A 22,578-nucleotide genomic window follows, 5' to 3' on the forward strand; every position below is an offset into this window, starting at 1 on the left:
GTATAAAATAATTTTTATTTCGCTTGGGTTGGACTAATAAAATTATTGGTTTCATATTTTGAAGAAATTGGAGAAATAAGGCAATTCAAGGGCACAAAAAATATCATGGGCAGTGAACGAACATTATAGATTGTTGTTATGCGTTTAGTTCCTGGTTATACCTCATGGTTAATCTTTTACGAAAGTTTAATTCTTGCGATAAATTTTAAGACTGCAAATTGACTTCAAGTGTCCGAATGGTAAACTCAGAAACTACTCATGTGACATAAATGATATTTTTATGGCTTGTGATCAAAGATGTATCTACAGAGTGGACTACAACAAGTAAAACTGGTAAGATATTTCTTTTGCGGGGAATTTCAAAAATTGTTATTCAAATATCTAAAATGTTGTTGCATATTTTATGGCCTTCATTTCATAAAGTTCACTCATGATTGTTGTCTCCTTTTTAGAAAATTGCACACTAAAACTTTGTGCCAAATTTCATCGGTCTAGTAATAGAAATATTCTAAACAGTACAAATTTACAAGAGAGCACTTAAAAGTAAACATATAAGTTTACGACCAAGCCGTACAATGCCAATGCACTCCAACACCATATTCCTCATGACTGAGGACACACTGATCTTCCTGATTTCTCCTCCTTATTCTGGCTTCCTTAGAGCTTTTAAACATGGCCCTGTCGATCTTACCTACCCTATGACGATCAACTTCAGTTAGGGCTGAAGCCATCTTTTACACCTGGATTCGGCACTTTCAATCTAGCAGTGAAACTGCATCCAACACACCCAATCATCAGTGTTCTGCCATACGGCAGGTCTTCACATGGCAGCACTCCACGCAATCCTGTCTCTTGCCACCCTCTTTGTTTCCTCATACTTGTATTCTATCCTGATACGGTCCAGCATCTGATATCTTCTCCGTCCTCTTTGTCTTTTTCCATATACCGTTCCTTCTATAGCATCTATAAGGAAGCAATCTCTCCTCATCCAATGACCAATCCAATTGTGCTTTCTCTTCTTGATTACTTTTAATATATTTCTCTCTTCCCCAACTCTTCTCAAGACTTCTGCATTCTTTACTTTTTCTATCCATTGTATACTTTCCATTCTCCTCCAAATCCACATCTCAAATGCTTCCAGTCTTCTTTCCTCAATGTCCAAGTCTCAGCTCCATACAGTGCCACGCTCCATATAAAGCACTTCACGAATCGCTTCCTCAAGTCTCTATCCATGCCCCCACAAAAAGTCTGCTCTTCTTATTAAATGCTTCCTTCGCATTCGCAGTACGAGTTTTCACCTCTCGACTGCACCTCATGTCCTCTGTTATTACACTTCCCAAGTATCTGAAAGCATCCGCCTGTTCTATTATTTCCTGCCCTAACTTTATAGTGTAGTAAGACCTAAAAATACACCTTTCGGCACACGTTCCCAAGTTACAGTGAACTCTCATAACGATTCTGTATTTGCCCATGTAAGCATTTTTCTAAGAGTCCTTTGTCATTTAGGTCTCGATAAGCAGGTTTATAGTTTCAATAATAGCATAAGATAATGAATGTTTATGAGGAAATCTTTACCTTCAGTCATTGTTTTTTGGTACACACATGAAGAGTTTGAAATTTTAAAGGAGGAGTACCTATTTAGTGCATACATTTTAAATACCAACATTTAGGCCCAAATACCTTCATAACGAATATAAACCATATATTCTGAAAGAGAAAACTTCAAAGAATAATACACAAAAATTCAAAAAGCTACTTTTTGAAAATAATTCGCGTACATGTGTCTCAACTCTCCTAAAAATATTGTGCGGTACTTTTAGTTAGTCTCTCATACACCTACTTTTCCCTTTATGAGGGTGTAGGTCTCTTGTCCAGTGAAGCACTTAATTCCAGATTGAAAGGAGAACAAATGTTAGACATATACTTTCTTCTTAAACTTTTAACTTTTATAACATGCCTCTTTTTCTTCTTGTCCTCATAATTCCATTTACAGACATTGCAGGCAATAAAAGGGCAATATGAAGCTCTTTTCCCCTTCTTCCTTCCCCGTCTTTCATGAAGTTCATCTTCATTGTAAGCTCTTCTCGGGCAGCCGTTGACTGTTCATGCAATTTCACAAGTCGGCGCCAATTACTTCTCGCTAAGAGAGTAATCAGAAGGCAGAACTGTTTCCTCTCTCGCCAAATCCTCAAGAGAAAGACTCGTTTGTGTCCCAATTGAGAACAGTAAGCGCCTAAATTGGCTGAAACACTCAACATCTTTCGTTAATGATTCTCTAATCCTTCCTCAACACAATTATCACATGCAGCTCTAGTTCCTTGTGAAGCACAACGTATGGCGTTTAGATTGTTCATGTTGCTTGTCACTGAAGGACTGTTAGAAGGGAGCATTATACAGTATCATTATTTATAGTAATTTTTTACAATTGGCTTTACGTCACGCCGACACAGATAGGTCTTATGACGACGATGGGACATGAAGGGCTAGGAGTGTGAAGGAAGCCTGGTGTGAAAATGGGAAACTACGGAGAACCATCTTCAGGGCTGCCGACAGTGGGGTTCGAACCCAATATCCTCTAGATGCGAGCTCACAGCTGCGCGTCCCTAACCGCACGGCCAACTCATCCGGTATTTACGCAGTTTTTTTGCTACTTGTTTTTCGTCGCACCGACACAGATAGGTCTTATGGTGACGATGGGACAGGAAGGGGCTAGGAGTGGGAAGGAAGCGGCCGTGGCCTTAATTAAGGTACAGCCCCAGCATTTGCCTGGTGTGAAAATGGGAAACCACGGAAAAATATTTTCATTTACGCAGTTAAAGCTATTCTTACACTATGGCTCATTCTTTATAGTTAGTCCAAATTTTCGTTTAAAACTTAAAACATAAATCATATATAATTAATTTAATACAGAAATGTGTATACACACGCGTGGTTGCAACCATAATAACTAGTGAAAGGTGCAGCACCTTTCCAAACATACAGATATTTTCATACACATAGGTACATGGTACATTGGGACATGGAATTAAGCAAAATAAACACTGTACGTTTTTGTGAGAAAAGTATATTTTGCCATCTTTTCCCTTTTATTTCATGCCTCAGAATCCCCCACCCCCACCCCCAAAAAATGTATCTGTGTTTTTAAAAGATTAGATAGGGTTTTCCTTTTTTGAACAGATTTCTAAAATTTTGTATAATCAGAAGTCAACAATAGTCAAAAAATGAATATTAAAAAATAATTTATAGAAACCACCACTAATTCATATCTCAGCAGCCATCAAGCAGGCGGAACAATTACTGAAAGACGAAGACCTACAGTTGAAAAATTTTGCAGTGCATGGCTATAGATATTTGCGTGATGTGATTGAGTTTGGAAGAGGGTATGGAGAAGGAGGAACGGTGAGAGAAGGTGATGAGAGTTAGGGATAACAATGATGGATTTACTAAATAAAAATTCGAATTAAATTTGAAAAGCAATCCAGTTGAGGAAACCTTTGAAACTTGAACTGAACTCTCTTTACGAGTGCTGACAATATATGCTCTAATGGTTTCTGTAGATGTCGAATGGAGTTTTGTGTAATATAAGGATCTACTGAACTCAAAGCACCAGCGACTTAGTCTCAAAAATATTCAAATATTGTGTATAATCCAATATGATAAGTTTAAAAATTATTAGAACCAAGTAAGTGGGATAAAGAAAGTTCATGTAGCTGGTACTTAATTATGTACTTATGTACTGTACTTATGTAAATCATTGTATAAGTAGTGAGTGGGACGTAAAAGCCGACAACATTATTATTATTATTATTATTATTATTATTATTATTATTATTATTATTATTATTATTATATTTCTATCAAATATTTAATTACATTTCATTGACATCTTTCTTCCTTCCTTTCTTCCTTTCTTTCTTTCTTTCTTTCTTTCTTTCTTCCTTCCTTTCCTTCTTTTTTCTTTTCTTCTTTTCTTAATCTGTTTACCCTCCAGCGTTGCGTTTTGCCTCGGACTCAGCGAAGAATCCGACCTCTACCGCCTCAAGGGCAGTGTCCTGGAGCTTCAGACCCTGGGTCGGGGAATACAACTGGGGAGGATGACAAGTACCTCGCCCAGGCGGCCTCACCTGCTATGCTGAACAGGGACCTTGCGGGGGATGGGAAGATAGGAAGGGATAGACAAGGAAGAGGGAAGGAACCGGCCGTGGCCTTAAGTTAGGTACCATGCCGGCATTTCCCTGGAGGAGAAGTGGGAAACCACGGAAAATCATTTCCAGCATCGCTGAGGTGGGAATCAAACCCATCTCTACTCAGTTGACCTCCCGAAGCTGAGTGGAGCCCGTTCCAGCCCTCGTATCACTTTTCAAATTTCGTGGCAGAGCCGGGAATCGAACCCGGGCCACCGGGGGTGGCAGCTAATCACACTATCCACTACACCACAGAGGCGGACGCTGTGGCCATACGATGATGATGATGGTTATTATTATTATTATTATTATTATTATTATTATTATTATTATTATTATTATTATTATTATTATTATTATTATTATTATTATTTAGGTGTTTGTTCCCTGAATATTATTTTCGTTGTTAATTTATTTTTTGTACGTTAATTAGTGGCTAGATGTACAGTTCTATTCTCTATTTAACATGTGCATTTGTTGAGGTTATTGACATTTTGGTGATTATTCTCACATTTATCGGCAATGGCCTGTTCTCTCTTAAATGTTGCTGGAATTATTAGAGCAAGTTCAGGAACGGGTCAAATTTTATTGAATTGCATTAGGCCTATGTATTTGAATAAATATTCTGCCTGTATGAATGGGTGATATGCCACAGAGTGAAGTAACTATGACAACGCAGCGTACTTCGTAGTTACTGCTTTCGCCGCTCAAATCTGAGACTCTAACCCTCGAGGACCCTACTATAGCTGACCCTCAGCCATAAGACATATTTATGATAAAAGTTGAAACTGTTAATGACCACAGAGTGCTGGGAAGCAAGTACGTCACGGCAAGCTACTAACAGGGAAAGCTATGTGCCTCAGAAATTCAATAATAACACGATAGGTAGACAAAAATATAGCAGTTGGTAGGACGAGTAACAAGTTCGAGCATCCAGATAGACCAATTTCATTCATCCCATTTCAATCCAACCCGTAATAATGTAGATACTGCATTTCTGATACTTTCCTGTAACCATTCATTACAGAGATACAAACTGCTGTTAACTTGAATAGAACTGTCACCATGTCTGTGAATAAGCAGAAGCGCAACAATTAAGTGATAACGGCATTCCATTCAGCTGTATATTTACCAAGGGAGTGATGTATATTTAAACCTGTTGTTGATGCGTTTTTCGGCGTTACAGCACTTTAAAACAAGGATAAAACAGCAACATTTTCCCGCCTGAACTCATAAACAGCGAGGTAACAGTTATTTTACATAAACAATGAGTCAGACTGTCACTACCAATAAACCATTAATTCCGCTCAATCGCCAGCCATCCAGAACTCTACGGAACGAGGATTTCGGAAAAACAACATATGGTGCTAGTGCGGGATCTGCTATAACTGTTTCAGCCTGTCTATCTGATTGTACATTTACGACTGCGAAACGAGGCACAGGAATGTTGGTGTATCATTTTTTCTGTTGCTAATATATGTATCTAGCTTGTAATCTGTACATTCAGCAGCTGTTATGCAAGGAAAGTTGACACCCAGCTTAATAGCTCCTTGAGAATTATATCTAGCACCAGCTGAAGTACCCGTTATTACCCGGATTACCTTTAAGATTTGTATTATTCTACCTGTTAAATATGTATGAAATGAATGCTTTTAGAATTCCTTATTGAGATATTAAGTGCTATTTTATGATCACTTATGTAGTTTTAGAGTTATTTAGGTGTGTTTGATTTCAAGTTCTAGATTATTTAATTTTAGAATAACACTTTGTCCTTGAGGAAGTTCGAATTGACTGGGAAGTATTTGATGCTTTCAAAAAAATAATCATTTATAGCTATATGTATTCACTCATAGTACTGTAGATATGATGTACACGATTCCAACTGTCATTAAGATTGTTATCAATCAGCTTTGCGACCCCAAAAGCAGGGGATTCTGCACAAATCTCGGTCATTTTAGACTACAGTCGAACCTCGATATCTCGAACCTCGATATCTCGAACCTCTATTACTCGAATTATCGATATCTCGAAGTAACTTTGATTTCCCGGCCGTTTTTCCTATTCTTCACATGTATTTTTTTTTTTTTTGTATTACTCGAAATTCGGTTACACGAATTTCTCTATTTCTCTAAGCAAAAAATACTATAATATGATGGGAACCGAAAAACTAAAACTTGCAGTTATCGGAAAATCGGCAAAATATCGCTGTTTCTCGGGTCACGTACGAAAGCAACCCCCGAGGTAGCAGATGACAAGCTCCCTTTACGAATCTCGGCTGCGTGGTATTAACGAGAAGTTTCAATGTGGATGGTTTCCACAGAGTCACAGTTCATCTCAGCGACCCATGAACAATGGATTCGACTTTAATATCGGTATTTTCCCATTATTGTTACGTGTTATCACCTCCCATTCTCCACCCCTAGCGGGAGTTGGGATGTTTCATCTCCGTAGTACTTCTTTTTCATGTAGTAAGTCATATGTGTGCCACGTTTTGAGAGCTATTCTGGAATATATGCACATACACCCATAATCCGGGTTATTTTTACATTCATTTTCACCCCTTCTCAACCTCCATTCAGACTGCGGCTGAAGTGTGACTTAACCGGCATCCAGAGTGTCACAGTTCAACTAAGCTACCTCGCAAACAATGGATTCGACATTAATATCAGCCGTTTTCGTTTATTTTTATATTTCACTCCCTCCCCTAGGAGTGCTAGGGGCGTTTTATCCCCACATAATTATTTTCAGATAGTAAGTCATATGTATACCAAGTTTAGTTGAGAGTAATTCTGGAACATATACATATTTTTCATTCCAGCAACACTCTCCAATATCATTTCATTCTATCTGTCAATCATTAACCACAGGAGTGCGACATACTTCGGCAGCCAGCGCAATTCCTAAACCCGCTGCTAAATGGGGCTTCATTCATTCCATTTCTAACCCGGTCAAGCGACTAGAAACAAGCTATGGATTTTCATTTCCTTACTCAATCCATTCCCACATAGTAGTTACCATTCCTTTTCGATATTGCTTCCCTGCCAGTAAGTGTCAGGGGCATTGACTCTTTTCCCAAATTTAAAATATCTTGCCGAGACTTCCTGTTGAGAGATACCGATTGAAGTGTGTATTGGTGTGTATTGTGTGCGTGTGATTGGTAATTGTAAAATTAAAAATTGTTTCTGTTAGTTTTATATAATATAAACGTAAGGGTAGTTGATAAGTGTGTACATTGTAAGTGTATGTGCAAGTGTCTGTGTGAGATAGAAAAGAGGACTGAAGTAACGAGCTAATAAGCTAATAAGCTGCATATTGTGTGGATGTGTAACTTAATCTTAATTTAGGAAATAGTATAAGGAGTGTAATTAGTATAATTAGTAATAGGCAACCTTAATATTATTTATTCTATTGTGGTTAAGTGTAAGAGAGGGCCGTGTGCCCTAACTTCGCCACATGAAAGAAGCCATAATAAATAAATAAATAAATAAATAAAAATGACCTTCGCCGCTTTAATGCGCTATTTCCAGAGCATAACAAGATCTTCACTAACAATTCTCTATAAATCAACTGGGATATCAAGGATGCCTCCAGAGGCAGATGAAAGTCACATTACACACCAGAAATGTGTTGAATATCTGGATAAATTATAGAGATACCGTCGAGTCCTGCTACATTACTCGATAGGCCCACCGGGTACTCCTCAGAATGCGAATTCTATATATACCGGATGGGAAAAACTAATATGATCCGGAAAATATTTAAGACTGATCCGGAATTAACCCTCGTTAATGAACAGGACAGACCATCACAGGAAATGCTGGAAACCGTGATTTCAGTGCACCAATCGATTGCTGTCGCATGTCACATGTCTGCGAGTTCGAATATCAGAAAACATTGTTCGAGTGAAGGAAAACCATGAACGAAATCCGACGTAATCTCAACTCCATTTATCTGTGCAAGTGAAAATTAAGAGATCGACATATCGAAACATTGTTAAAAGGACCTGCTTCTGCATCCTTATAAATTTACTGATGTGCGTGCTTTAAAGTGTCCAGTGTCTGCCGGTGGTTTCTGAGTGAAGTGGATTCTCAGTTTTTCATTTCTCCAGCTGAGACTTAGTACAGCCTGTCATTATGCATCAGAAAATCACCATCGGTACGTCAAAAGGCCCTTGCAAAATCTCAAGTTTGGTGTGTGCTGTGCAATTTCTGGTGTCTCGATTATTTCTCCAAATTGTTAATGCTAACCGGTATGTCCAGATACTGTTTAATCCGTATGTAGATCAACTCTCAGAAGATGAACGAATGTATGAATATTTTCAGCAAGACGGAGCAACAGATGTACTGTAATAACTCTACGCTACGCGTGCCTCATAGTTCGATAAATCGAGCTCAGTGCTGCATCGATATCAACGGTGGCTAATTCCAGCATCTTCTGTGATGTTCAATAACAAGGTTCAATCCCGTGCCATTCCTATTGTAAACACTTTTCGGGCCAGTTTCATTTTTCTCACGACGTACATTAGCAGACGCCATTACATTAAACATGTTATATTTTTAGTTAAAGCTACGCCTGAGAATTTTATATCATTTGTTACTTCTAAATGTGATATCTGAGAAAGAAATTTAAAATAAGGAAAAATTCTGATTTTAGAGAAAACGATACATGGGTTGATTCAGATGCATTTATCTAAATTTTGTTTCATACAATAATATTGCATTTTCACACACGCTAGAAATGGATAATGCCACAGTATTGATCCGGTTCTTTTCAATACAATTTGGTTATAATGTACAAAGAAAACTTCTTTTTAATATTATTTCATAACTTTTTAAACATTTTCGCATTTTTCTCAGCCTGCTACAATCTTTTAGACATGGTTGTAAGTGCATATCCAAGATGTTTATCAAATACATTAGTGCAGAAAATATTACTTCTCTAGTTCAGATGTTTTTTACCGGGCGAGTTGGCTGTGCAGTTATGGGGCGCGCAGCTTTGTGCTTGCATCCGGGAGGTAGTGGGTTCGAGCCCAAACTGTCGGCAGTCCTGAAGAAGGTTTCCCGTAGTTTCTCATTTTCACACCAGGCGAATGCTGGGGATGTAACTTAATAAAGACCACGGCCGATTCCTTCTCACTCCTGGCCCTTTCCTATCCCGTCGTCGCCATAAGACCTATCTGTGTCGGTGCGACGCAAAATAAATTGTAAAAAAAATATGTTTTTTGAGTTATTGTAACTTAAACTTTCAACGATAATAGTTACAGGAAACAGCTTCTAATGTTACCAGTGTCCTATTCAATAATGTTATTGGATTTACGTCCCACTAACTACCTTTACCGTTTTCGGAGACGCCGAGGTGCCGGAATTTAGTCCTACAGGAGATATTTTACGTGGCAGTACATCTACCCACATGAGGCTGGTGCATTTCAGCACCTTCAAATACCACTTTACTGAGCCAGGATCGAACACGCCAAGTTGCGGTCAGAAGGCCTGCACCTCAACCGTCTGAGCCACTCAGCCCGGCTGTGTTCTATTCAGATGGATGCCATGTTGTTGTTTGATTCATCAGTCCATATACTGGTTTGATGCAGCTCTCCTATTTTTTTGTCATTTTCTTTACATTGCACCGACACAGATATGTCTTATGGCGACGATGGGAGAGGGAAGGGCTAGGAATGGGAAGGAAGCGGACGTGGCCTTACGTAAGGTACAGCCCAAGCATTTGCCTGGTCTGAAAATGGAAAACCACGGAAAACCATCTTCAGGGCTGCTGACAGTGGGGTTCGAACCCACTATCTCCCGGATGCGAGCTCACAGCTGCGCGCTCATAACCGCACGGCCAACTCGCCCAGTTATGAAGCTCTCCATGCAGTCTATGCTGTGCTAACATTTTCATTACTACGTAACTACTGCATCCTTCACCTGCTCTAATCTGCTCGTCACATTCATACCTTGGTCTACCCCTACCGTTCTTACCGCCTACACTTCCTTCCAAAACCAGCTGAACAAGTTGTGGGTGTCTTAAGATGGGTTCTATCATTCTATACTTCCTCCTTTTCAAATTTTGCCAAATCGATCTCCTCTCACCAATTCTATTCAGTACCTCTTCATTCATGATTAGATCCATCCATCTCACCTTCAGCATTCTTTTGTATCATCATATTTCAAAAGCTTCCATTCTCTTTCTTTCTGAGCTAGTTATCGTCCGTGTTTCACTTCCACACAATGCCACGCTCCAGACGACAGTCTTCAGAAACATCTTTCTGCATGGATGTCATAACTTTATAAAATCCAAGCAGCATATCGTCGTTGCCGGTACAAAACCTCGTATGTGATAATAGTTTTGGAGATATACTGACCCGCAACACATACTCTATGAAGAGCGAGTATGCCTTGACGATATTCATACAATATTCCACCATAGATGACAGAACCTTACAGGCCAAAGTTCTAAGCTAAAATATTTCACATAGGAGGTTTTGCCCCGGCAGCGGCGATATTATTCTGATTACTCCTCTTACCTTTTCGTCTTCAGATTTCTTCTTCTACTTCTGGCTTCCATGTAGTAAACTTTCCTACTTCCGGCACGTTGCTCTTGTCAATTACAGATAGAGAATTTACCATGTAGGCTCCACATTTTATTTCCAACTTCTTCAATACACTTATCCTTTATCCTAGTTGTTATAACTTCATTGCAACAGATTCCTGCATTGAAAACAGCCACCTTTAAAGATTCACGAACAACAAGATCATTATTTTGGTATATTTCCCTACATGCATTGATTAAATGTGGGATTTTTGAGTACCCCCACAATGCAAGCACTTGGCTAAGAGATTTGCATCACTCATCAAAACTTTGAACTGCGAAATATCCTGCGCTATGCATGTAACGTGCAGAGTACCGGTATGAGCATGGATCATGAGGTGTGCTATTCTTAAATGACAATTTGAAGTTAATTACAGGTATGGTAACGAATATATATATATATATATATTCTTAGGCTAGTTCCTTCTATTGCACCCAATTCTCTGTGCCAAGACCGATCGACCTAGCATTCTCTTAGTAGGCTTTATCATGTGGGTTAAGCTTCGCATTGAACATCTTCCTCCAGATCTAAAGCCATAATTTCTTGGAGTATTCTCTTTCCTCCAGAATGAGAGAGAGGTGGGATTCGAGGAGATAGAGAAGGTTACGAGAAATGCCACACACCAGAATGTTCAGCAGGAAAGAGGGAGAGAGAGAGAGAGAGAGATAGTGAATCCAGCTAATGTACTGTAAGATGAGAGGTGGTTCCATATTGGTCTCCTGGGGAACGCCGCTTACCTTCCTCATTAGCTGTGATTACATAAAGAAACACTTCAAGTTCCTCTAGTTACGTCATTTCATCCTCCAGTGACTTATTGAAAAAGTGTGTCTATCTCTCAGTTCCCTCTTGGTCCTACCAATCTTAACGTTAAGTCAAGCGCTTAGCGGTTATACAGCATTAGTTTAATCGAAATTTGCCTTCTCATTTTCCTCTTAGAATGTTGTTGATCCAGACCATGGTATTTCTCATTTTAGGATTACGGTGCTGTAAATCTACAACGAAACGAGTGATTTGGCCGTGCGGTTAGCGTCGCTTAGCTTTGAGGTTTCATTTGTAAAATAGTGGGTTCTAATCCTAGTGTTGGCAGCCCTGAAGTTGGATTTCCGTTCATTATCGTTTTCACACATTAATATACTAACCATTGCCCCGGAGAAGTGCGACACCGGGCGATTTGGTCGTGTGGCTGTGAGCTTGCATCCGGGAGATAGTGGATTCGAACCCCACTGTCGGCAGCCCTGAAAAGGCTTTTCCGTGGTTACCCATTTTCTCGCCAGACAAATGCTGGGGCTGAACCTTAATTAAGACCACGGTCGGCTCCTTCCCACTCCTAGCCATTTCCTATCCTATTGTCGCAATAAGACCTGTCTGTGTCTGTGCCACGTAAAACAAAGTGTAAAATAAATCTACAGCGAAATTTCAAAGAAATATAATACTAGTTGATGTACCCGTGCTTCGCTACGGGATTCTCAGAAAGACTGACTTTGTGGTTTTCCTAACTGAAATCAACATAGGTCATTACAAAAACGTAAGTATGAATGTAGTATGAATGCTATCATATAAAATACTCGATCAAATGGAAATCCGCGCGTTTTATCACTTTTAACGAACAGTGCTGCGGTTAGATTGCGGTGCCAATCTAATAGTCCAAAGTTCCAGAGCTTGGATGACCAGGCCGCAGATTGCCATGAACACTCATCTGCCATTATTCCGCTAAATATGCACACTGTTCATTCCAATCAGTGCCTCAGAGTAGGGTTTGAATAGCCCGAACGCTATGATGATCCAGTGTGTTACGTACCAGTAGTATCAGAAAATTTATAAACCAGGGGAATGTCATGCTAAAGAAGAAAGTTGTCTAACTCCCCAGCTACTTCCCATCAATATTCAGACAGGCTGTTACACACTGTACGACTGGGCGAGTTGACCGTGTGGTTAGCGGTGCGCAGCTGTGAGCTTGCATCCGAGAGATAATGGATTCGAACCCCATTGTTGGCAGCGCTGAAGATGGTATTCCGTGGTTTCCCACTTTCACACCAGTCAAATGCTGGGCCTGTACCTTAATTAAGGCCTAAGGTTACTCCTAGCCCTTTCCTATCCCATCGTCGCCATAAAACCTATCTATGTCGGTGCAACGTAAATCAAATGAAAAATACTCTGTACGCAGCAGTAATCCTATCTACCGGGGATAAGGGGCAACAGAAGACACAAAGCACATCACGACAAACAATGGTCAATGTAATGTTATTGTTGATCAATGTTATGAGCTTTCTATATTGTAGGCCTTCACATTTAGTTTTCTTTTGACTCTGTGATTTGTAAAATATTTTATACCATCAACTGTAGTTTCTTATTCACCGACTTTACATACCGATTTTCATTAAATACTGTTTACCCATTTTCTCGTTACTCGGCGGTTCATGAATATCTTTGTGATCATAGCCAGTACGGTAACAATGTATAAGACATGAATAATAGGAAATTTAATACTATATAACCTTAGTTATGTAGCATTCATCGGTTACACCTCTAATAAGAAATATTTGAGAATTACATTTTAGGCCTTCCCCTAAACTACCATTTCACTCAGCGTGAATAAAATAATTTACAGCCTAGACTATAGTGACTTATTTCCTCACTTTGTATACAGATTTTCATCAAGATAGGACTACTAATAACAACAATATTTGAGAATTGAATTTTACGCCTTCCCCTAAACTACCATTTTTCTCAGCTTGAATACAATTATTGATAGCCTAGATTGTAGCAACTTATTCCCCAACTTTGCATACCCATTTTCTTTAAAATACGACCACTAATAACATAAATAGTTGAGAATTCAATTTTAGGCCTTCCCCTAAACTACCATTTCACTCAGCGTGAGTAAAATGATTTATAGCCTAGATTGTAGAGGCTCATCCCCGGACTTCACATACCGATTTTCATTAGACCACTAATAACATAAATAGTTGAGAATTCAATTTTAGGCCTTCCCCTAAACTACCATTTCACTCAGCGTAAGCAAAATGATTTATAGCCTAGATTGTAGAGGCTCATCCCCCGACTTTACATACCGATTTTCATTAAATTCTCTTCAACTGTTTTCTCGTGATGCGTGTACATACATACAGACAGACAGACAGAAATTACGGAGAAGTAAAAAGTGCATTTTCATGTTGCTATGGACATGATCGATACAGAAATACCATTATTTTCAAATTCTGAGCAATGTACAGACAAAACTCTTATTTTATATATATAGATGAAGCTCCAGAAGACCGATCTCCGCCCGTGTGGGGGGGGGGGCACATAGTTACTTTTTTTTTTTTTTTTTTTTGCTAGTTGCTTTACGTCGCACCGACACATATAGGTCTTATAGCGACGATGAGATAGGGAAGGGCTAGGAGTGGGAAGGAAGCGGCCGTGGCCTTAATTAAGGTACAGCCCCAGCATTTGCCAGGTGTGAAAATGGGAAACCTACCGGGCGAGTTGGCCGTGCGCGTAGAGGCGCGCGGCTGTGAGCTTGCATCCGGGAGATAGTAGGTTCGAATCCCACTATCGGCAGCCCTGAAGATGGTTTTCCGTGGTTTCCCATTTTCACACCAGGCAAATGCTGGGGCTGTACCTTAATTAAGGCCACGGCCGCTTCCTTCCAACTCCTAAGCCTTTCCTATCCCATCGTCGCCATAAGACCTATCTGTGTCGGTGCGACGTAAACCCCCTAGCAAAAAAAAAAATGGGAAACCGCGGAAAACCATTTTCAGGGCTGCCGACAGTGGGGTTCGAACCTACTATCTCCCGAATACTGGATACTGGCCGCACTTAAGTGACTGCAGCTATCGAGCTCGGTCACATAGTTACTGGTAAGATATAGGGTTGTAGGGTTGGTCAGTACATGTGGACTGGTCATCCGCCCATGTAAGGGCCGCTTAGTAGATATAACTTTTAGTTCTGTGTTATGTAAGCTGGCATTGTGAACATGTATCTGGTCGTAAAGCCTGCAATGTTCAATAAATTACAATGAATTACAACAATGAAGCTCCAGCGCGTTCAGAACGCCTGTCTGCGTTTCTGCGATATTCGTGAGGTTTTTCATCTTACGACTGGGTGGGCAACATAAAACTGGCCGAGAATATATTTACAATAAGGACTGAAGCGGGAGTGAACCTTATTAATGAACATCATAGCAGGTGCTGTAAATTGCTTCATCTGAAGAAATGAAAAACTCAGGATCCAAAAGTCCTGACTCTACTTCGCTTAGAAACCCCCGACAGAACTCAACACGCGAATGTTCGCCTGGACGCGTTAAGGCATGCACAACAGTGAATTCGTAAGGATACAGATGCAGATCATTTTTGATAGTTCTTATTATTATTATTATTTCGTATGGCAAAACAAGGATACATTATAAGTACATATAAATACATATTTCTTAAATAAGTATGTGATTTACAAGTCAGCATTCAAAACTTTAAGTCCAGACTTTTCAGCCAGTCCATTGCTTCTGTACAGGCACTATGTAATTCTTTAATGGATCCATTGAATCTTCTTTTTGGGCAGTCCATAACAACGTGCTGTATGGTCTGAGGCACATTATCACAGTCGCAGAATGGGTCTTCAGATTTTCCCCACTGGTGAAGCCAGAATTTACACCTTCCATGGTTTATTCTGATTCTGTTTAGAGATGTCCATTCCCTTCTCGGTAAGTTGAAACCAGGAGGAGCTCTACAAGTACGGTGGATTAAACCCAGGTGGTCAGGATTTGAAGAGGTCCATTCTTCGTGCCAGATCTCATCAGCATCAAAATGTGTTTCCAGGAGCTTCTCGCCCAACTTCCATGATGGGTTTCTGGACTTTAATCTCTTCGGTTTCTGAGGATTGCAGTCCTGATGTAAGGGAAGTTGAGGGTTACTGCGACATTTGTTCCATTCTCTTACTCCAGTCCTCTTCGTATGTGAGGGGGATGTTGATACTGTTTCGACACGACGACCTCTTAATTCCCACTTGCACAGATAAACGGCGCTGAGATTTCATCGGACTTCTTTCCAATCTTTCCTTCACTCGAGCAATGTTTTCTGGTGTTCGAACTCTTATCGGATAGTTGCGGTTTTTATTCGCTACAGAGTCATTTAGACACGTTTCGCATTGCAAACTTTGCTGGAGATTTTGCGAAAAAAAAAAACACTTCCAGTCTGAAACTCTTGCTCAAACAGTTCCACACACGAACCGTGCTTCGTATAACCCTCCACAAGGAACACGTGCTGTTTTATCATGAGCACTATTTTGTGTTGCATTCAGCTGGTCACTAAACATGTCTGCTTCTCTCACTTACTCAAACTTAATGCCACAGCGACATACTCGGGAAATGCGAACGCGTAGACACGTGAGAGCAACCGATTGGAGCATCGAAATTGCGGTTTCCAGCATTTCTTGTGTTGGGCAGTTCTCCTGTTGGCGTACTACTCATTTCAGCAGCTATAAAATATTACAGATGCAACTTGCGAAGACAAAGATTGACTGTTTTTTGCCAGCTGATTGATCGGTGAATGGGTATAGTTGGCACAGAGTCAGATATGGATTCGTTTGTGGGCTTATAGATGTTGAGCGATAACGAAAATGATGGACTTCCGCCGTCATTTTGTTTGCTCCAGATATAACAAAAATTATTTAATTAAATTTAATAGAGAAATGTACACTCAAGTTTGAGCATTAAATAAATTTCACATTTCAGTCTTTGCTATAGTCTGTAATTGTCCTGGTTCTTTTCGTGCAAGTTACGATGTGGTATCTACTACACTTCTGTCCACACAAAGTGCACTTACAATCCTCGTCTGGCTCATGGAACGTCTGGTTTACGCATATGTTGTGGTGAAACCCATGTATGGAGAGTCGTGTTATCACGTGGCGCTGTGTGTTGCACTCTCTAGTCCATCTATCGTCCGTCATCGCTGGTGAGGTGTAGAAGTCTAGGTCAATTTCACTTTTCTTCCTTTCCCTGATGTTTACTAGTGCCCTGCTTGCTTCCGTTGATTGTAGGTAGAATTTTGATCGTATGTCTTCTATGAAATACGTCTCCCGCATCATTTCGTATACCATCCGGGATGGCGCTGTCTTTCCGACTCGGGTAATCCTCTTCATGAACATTGCTTTTATTCTTTCTATTCTCATCAGGTCTCCGATCTTCAGCTTTTCCCACACGATCTCAATTCCATATGTTATCACTGGCGCTACTGTCGTCTTGAAAAGTCTCATCGCCGTGCTGATTGATAGGTTTGAAATGTTTTGGATGCTGTATGAGGCTCTGATTGCTGCTGCCGTTCTTTCTTGAATATGTATACCAAAGGACGCCGCCGTTGTCTGTAGTGTTATTCCCAAATATTTGTAATTTCGTACTTTTTGTAGTGGCTTTTGGTGTAATGTTGTGTTGTCTTTGGGCGTTGATTTCCCACCTTTCCTGAAGGTCATTTGTACTGTCTTTTCTTCATTTATCTGTAGGCTGTTTTCCTCCGCCCAGGTCTCTACTCTGTGGACTAGCCTTTGCACCTCCTCCTTCTCTTTCGCTCCGATCAGCATGTCATCTGAGTATAGGATCAGCTCTGCTTTTGATCCTTTCTCTACTATGCGGTTCACATCTGCAGTATAAATGTTGAAAAGTGTGGGACTCATGGCATCCTTTTGCATAACTCCGTTCGTCTGTATTTTGTCTTCAGAAATTTCTACGTTGTTGTTTATTCGGATTATGTTCCTCTGTAACAAAAGTTGTAAGAATTGTTTTGAGCACCTTCTGTTTGACTTCATAGCTAGTTATCTTTGTTGTGGAGAGTGACTCGGGGTAGTCATGGAAGTCGGTAAAGAAGGTAGCAATCATGGTAAAAACTTATCGATTAGAGATGGAAGTGTTAGATGGCGGTGTACAAATGGACACTCAAATAATGAAATAACCGAATACAAATGCGGCCATAATCACCTCACGACATAAGTGCGAAGGACGTTTTTTTTTTAAATATAAAAGTTCCCGCGCCTTGTAAAAGGAAAGCATAAATTTCCCTAAAACTCAATGCAATTTTTGATACTCTAAACAACATAGAGCATTTCATTCGATAAGGAGAACGGTTTTAAAATTGTAAATATTTAATATGTAGTACTTTTTAAATTTTATTGACATTCCGAAGATTGTTGGATGCACTATTTTTAACCTCATCAGTCTAGTATGCCACATACAGACTCATCAAGCCAAATTTTGACATCTATAGTTACCTAATTAAAAGATGTGCAATTAAAAAGCAAATTAATTGCTTTACGTAATGCGACGGAAATGTTAAAATGACATTAAATATTTATTTCATAGCTGTGGAGTAAATACGTAACATAATTTACCGTATTATTCGTCTCTATGGTGTAGTGGCTAGTGTGATTAGCTGCCACACCCGGAGGCCCGGGTTCAATTCCTGGCTCTGCCACGAAATTTGAAAAGTGGTACGAGGGCTGGAAAGGGGTCCACTCAGCCTCGGGAAGTCAACTGAGTAGAGGTGGGTTCGATTCCCACCTCAGCCATCCTGGATGTTGTTTTCCGTGGTTTCCCACTTCTCCTCTAGGCAAATGCCGGGATGGTACCTAACTTAAGGCCACGACCACTTCCTTCCCTCTTCCTTGTCTATCCCTTAGAAACCCCCATCCCCCCGCAAGGCCCCTGTTCAGCATAGTAGGTGAGGCCGCCTGGGCGAGGTACTCGTCATCCTCCCCAGATGTATTCCCCGATCCAGAGTCTGAAGCTCCAGCTTGAGGTGGTAGAGGTGGGAGGGAAAAGCCAACCCTGGAGGGTAAGCAGATTAAGAAAGAAAGAATAATTTACCGTATCATTCAATAAGAGGGACGGGGAAATGAACTATCTAATTTTATTGCCAACATTACAAAAAAACTGTTCCTACAAGCGTCTGCTCGTTCTGTTCTGAAGTGCCTGAAATCCAAAACTGAATTGGGAATAAGTGACTCAAAAGCATCGAGCAGTCCAGGTATGTGGCTGAAATCCGTGGTTCTGGAAATGATAGGCAAAGTATTCTTTAGAATTTAGAGTCTTGTAACATGGTGACTGAGTTCGAAGAATGCTAGAGAGATGTGTTCCAACAATGGTATCTTCTTCTACCGCGAGTCGTACATGTGATTATGGCCCTATTTTATGGCCATATGCTCTTCCTGACGCCAAACCTATATGGAGGGAATTAACCATTATTTCGTGTTTCTGTGGTAGTTAGATGTGTGGTATGTGGTCTGAATATGAAGAGGAGAGTGTCGGTATAAACACAAATGGCAAATCCCAGAGCCAGAAGAATTAATCAGAAGCGATTAAAATCCCAAGCCGCCTCTGTGGTGTAGTGGTTAGCGTGATTAGCTGCCACCCCCGGAGGCCCGGGTTCGATTCCCGGCTCTGCCACGAAATTTGAAAAGTGGTACGAGGGCTGGAACGGGGTCCACTCAGCCTCGGGAGGTCAACTGAGTAGAGGTGGGTTCGATTCCCACCTCAGCCATCCTGGAAGCGGTTTTCCGTGGTTTCCCACTTCTCCTCCAGGCGAATGCCGGGATGGTACCTAACTTAAGGCCACGGCCGCTTCCTTCCCTCTTCCTTATCTATCCCTTCCCATCTTCCCATCGCTCCACAAGGCCCCTGTTCAACATAGCAGGTGAGGCCGCCTGGGCGAGGTACTGGTCATACTCCCCAGTTGTATGCCCCGACCAAGAATCTGAAGCTCCAGGACACTGCCCTTGAGGCGGTAGAGGTGGGATCCCTCGCTAAGTCCGAGGGAAAAACCGAACCTGGAGGGTAAACAGATGATGATGATGATGATGATTAAAATCCCAGACGAGGAACCCTGTGAACGGAAGGCCCGAACTCTGACCATTCAACCAAAGAATTGGACGGTCGAACCGTGATAAATCTAAAGCATGTATTATGGACTCGCTGAAGTCTGTTGAAAGGGAATGTGCTTAGGTTTCTGTACACTACGCGTCAATAGCCATTATAAGATTCTTTACTAGTAATTTCCTTATATGTAATGCCAATAATCGGAATACTCTTCATGTATGCGATATATAGGCCTAATATTAATAACGTAACAACGTAAAGATAAAAGTATTGTTATTCTCGTATCAGAAACATTAAAAGTGAGTGAGTTGGCCGTGCTGTTAGAGGCGTGCAACTCTGAGATTGCATTCGGGAGATAGAGGGTTCGAACCCCACTATCGGCAGCCCTGAAGATTTTTTTCCGTGGTTCACAATTTTCACACCAAGCAAATGCTGGGGCTGTACCTTAATTAAGGACACGGCCACTCCCTTCTCACTCCTAGCCCTTTCCTATTCCATCGTCGCCATAAAACTTATCCGTATCGGTGCGACGTTTAACAATTTAAAAGAAATTAAACATAGTTTAAATATCCTTTTTGACCATAACTTGGTCTGTGGGCTAGTAACGATCATCTCCTTTTCACGAGTCTTAACACAGTTGATAATGAACAGACTTCACAATCACACTGAATACCATTTTCTTCAATGTTGCTAAAGTAATCCTCGATCTGCCCACACCTGACCTCAGACTGTTCAGGGACTTCCGAGTTAGTGAATCCTTGTCAAGACCAGCGGGTGAAGTTTCAGAAACTCGTTTCCAACCAGTAAGGAGGGAGGTCTTCGCCCTCTATACTTGCAACCTGGCTTTATCAGCTATGGATCTAAATAGTCTACTTTCGGTGTCCTAAGGAAACTCTTCCTTGACTTCAATCGTTACGGGTGTGGTTCCTGCCCATAAAGATAAGAGTTTTTTCCTTATTCATTTTATTTGTTTCCCTGTTGTTATTGTTGTTTGATTCATTAGTCCATAAACTGGTTTGATGCAGCTATCCATGTTACCCTATCCTGTGCTAAATTTTCATTGTTACATCATTAACACATCCTACATCCACCCTAATCTGCTTGTCATATTCATGCCTTGGTCTACCTCTACTGTTCTTACCGCCTACATTTCCTTTAAAAACCAACTGAACAAGTCCTGGGTGTCTTAAGATGTGTCGTATCATTCTATCTCTTCTTATTGTCCCCGTGAAAATTGGCGATCTTACGAATATTTTAACAAGTGGAAAGCAAAAATTTTATTGTCTGCTTGAAGCCGCAACACATCACTTGGGAAGTCGTGGCGAGGTGAGAACGAGTTTTTTTTTGTCGTTCAGAGGGGTGCGATACGTCACCGGCAAGACTGTGCCAAGGTTATAGCAAACCACGTGACTGCCTTCGCACGCGCAACCCAGCTTGTTTCTGGAATAGTCTGCGCAAATTAAAGGAGATCATCAGCCAATTACCGTTCTCGCTGAAGAACACACCTCCCTGGGCTAATTAGATAAAAGGCCTTGCTTCGAGTGAATCGTTCTCTTCAGCTCTTAATGCTTAATGCTCTTTATGCTCTTCTTAATGCTTGTTCGCTGTGTGAGACATCACATTACCGGACCACGTGGAAGGAAAATTTTCAAGTCAAGTCGACGTCCGTTCTACCAGAATTTAGTCTGATAATTAGTGAATTTTGTGGAATAAAAAAAACGCCTAGGAGCCAAGTTAAGTGTGACAGTGTAGACGAGCTGTTTATATTCTGCGTGTGCTTGTGCAAAATACTTAATTTTGTCATCTCAGTTACAGCTTGTGACCAGCAATCAACGGAAGACGTCTCGGAATTGAACACCTCAAGATGAAGAATTCCGCAATTACCAACATCATTTCATCGAGGGACATCCATTGCAGAGCCTCCATGGAGCTGTAAAAATGTAAGGCGTCTCTGGTAATGGGAAGGAGACTGGCCGGAGTATGCTGAAATAACTGACTGTCGACGGGAATCGAACTCTACAAAAACTTGAGTACCTTTTTAATTTAATTTATCTGTCTTATCTTTTGTACAACTAGAGGTCTTTCTTCTTAAGTCGTAGATCTATCAGTTTGCTGTAGTTAGAAATGTTTCATTTTCCTACTTCTTAAGGTGTCGTGGTAGACTAGGTACGTGTGAATGAAATTTTGGAATCTATTAGAGTAGACATGTAGGTTGTCTTTGAATGACTTCCCATGCTTAAGGAGCTTAAGTTTAATAATCACTGACCACACGATAAATCTACTTTCTTTGTAATATTGAAAGTTACCGGACGGAGAATTTGCGTGTACATTTTGAGTGAATAGGGTCGAACCTAGTGTCTTTTAAAATCACTTGTTGTTTTTATGATGAAGTCATCTAATTTTACGACATTCCAGGAGAATCAGTAGATGTAATAATCACTTAAATAATAATAATATTGACTAAAGATCGGGTAAAACAGATGTAAACGCTCGTGAGCCATAAAACTACTGTAGAGTTCCTAAATGTGAGATGGAATGTGCTCTGTTCATGAAGGGTCTGGAATATGGCCTATCCTGAGGGATATTTGTTGCATAATTGAGTAAATGATGAATTAGTGGTGATATTGATTTATTCTTGTGTATTTGGAGCGCAAGATAGATTATAATTAGTGGAGCACGTGTTTGCGAGTGTATTTCACAGGTAGGAAGTAAAAATAATGCGAGTAAGGCTCACGCTTGCGGTAAATTCAACCTGTAGCCCACATGATGGTAGTGCTTATGGATTTTACTAGAATCTTCCATTATAATCTCATGAATTAGATGAACTTGCGCTGATATGTGAAATATGTTTCTACCAAGTGATACCCATGACTTCGATCACTAGCCACCATAAATGTAGGAGAATTTCTGTACACGGATTATTCTGCTAGACATTACGCGTCCCGACCATC

The sequence above is a fragment of the Anabrus simplex genome, chromosome 9 (assembly GCF_040414725.1).
Source record: "Anabrus simplex isolate iqAnaSimp1 chromosome 9, ASM4041472v1, whole genome shotgun sequence".
Taxonomy (NCBI): domain Eukaryota; kingdom Metazoa; phylum Arthropoda; class Insecta; order Orthoptera; family Tettigoniidae; genus Anabrus; species Anabrus simplex.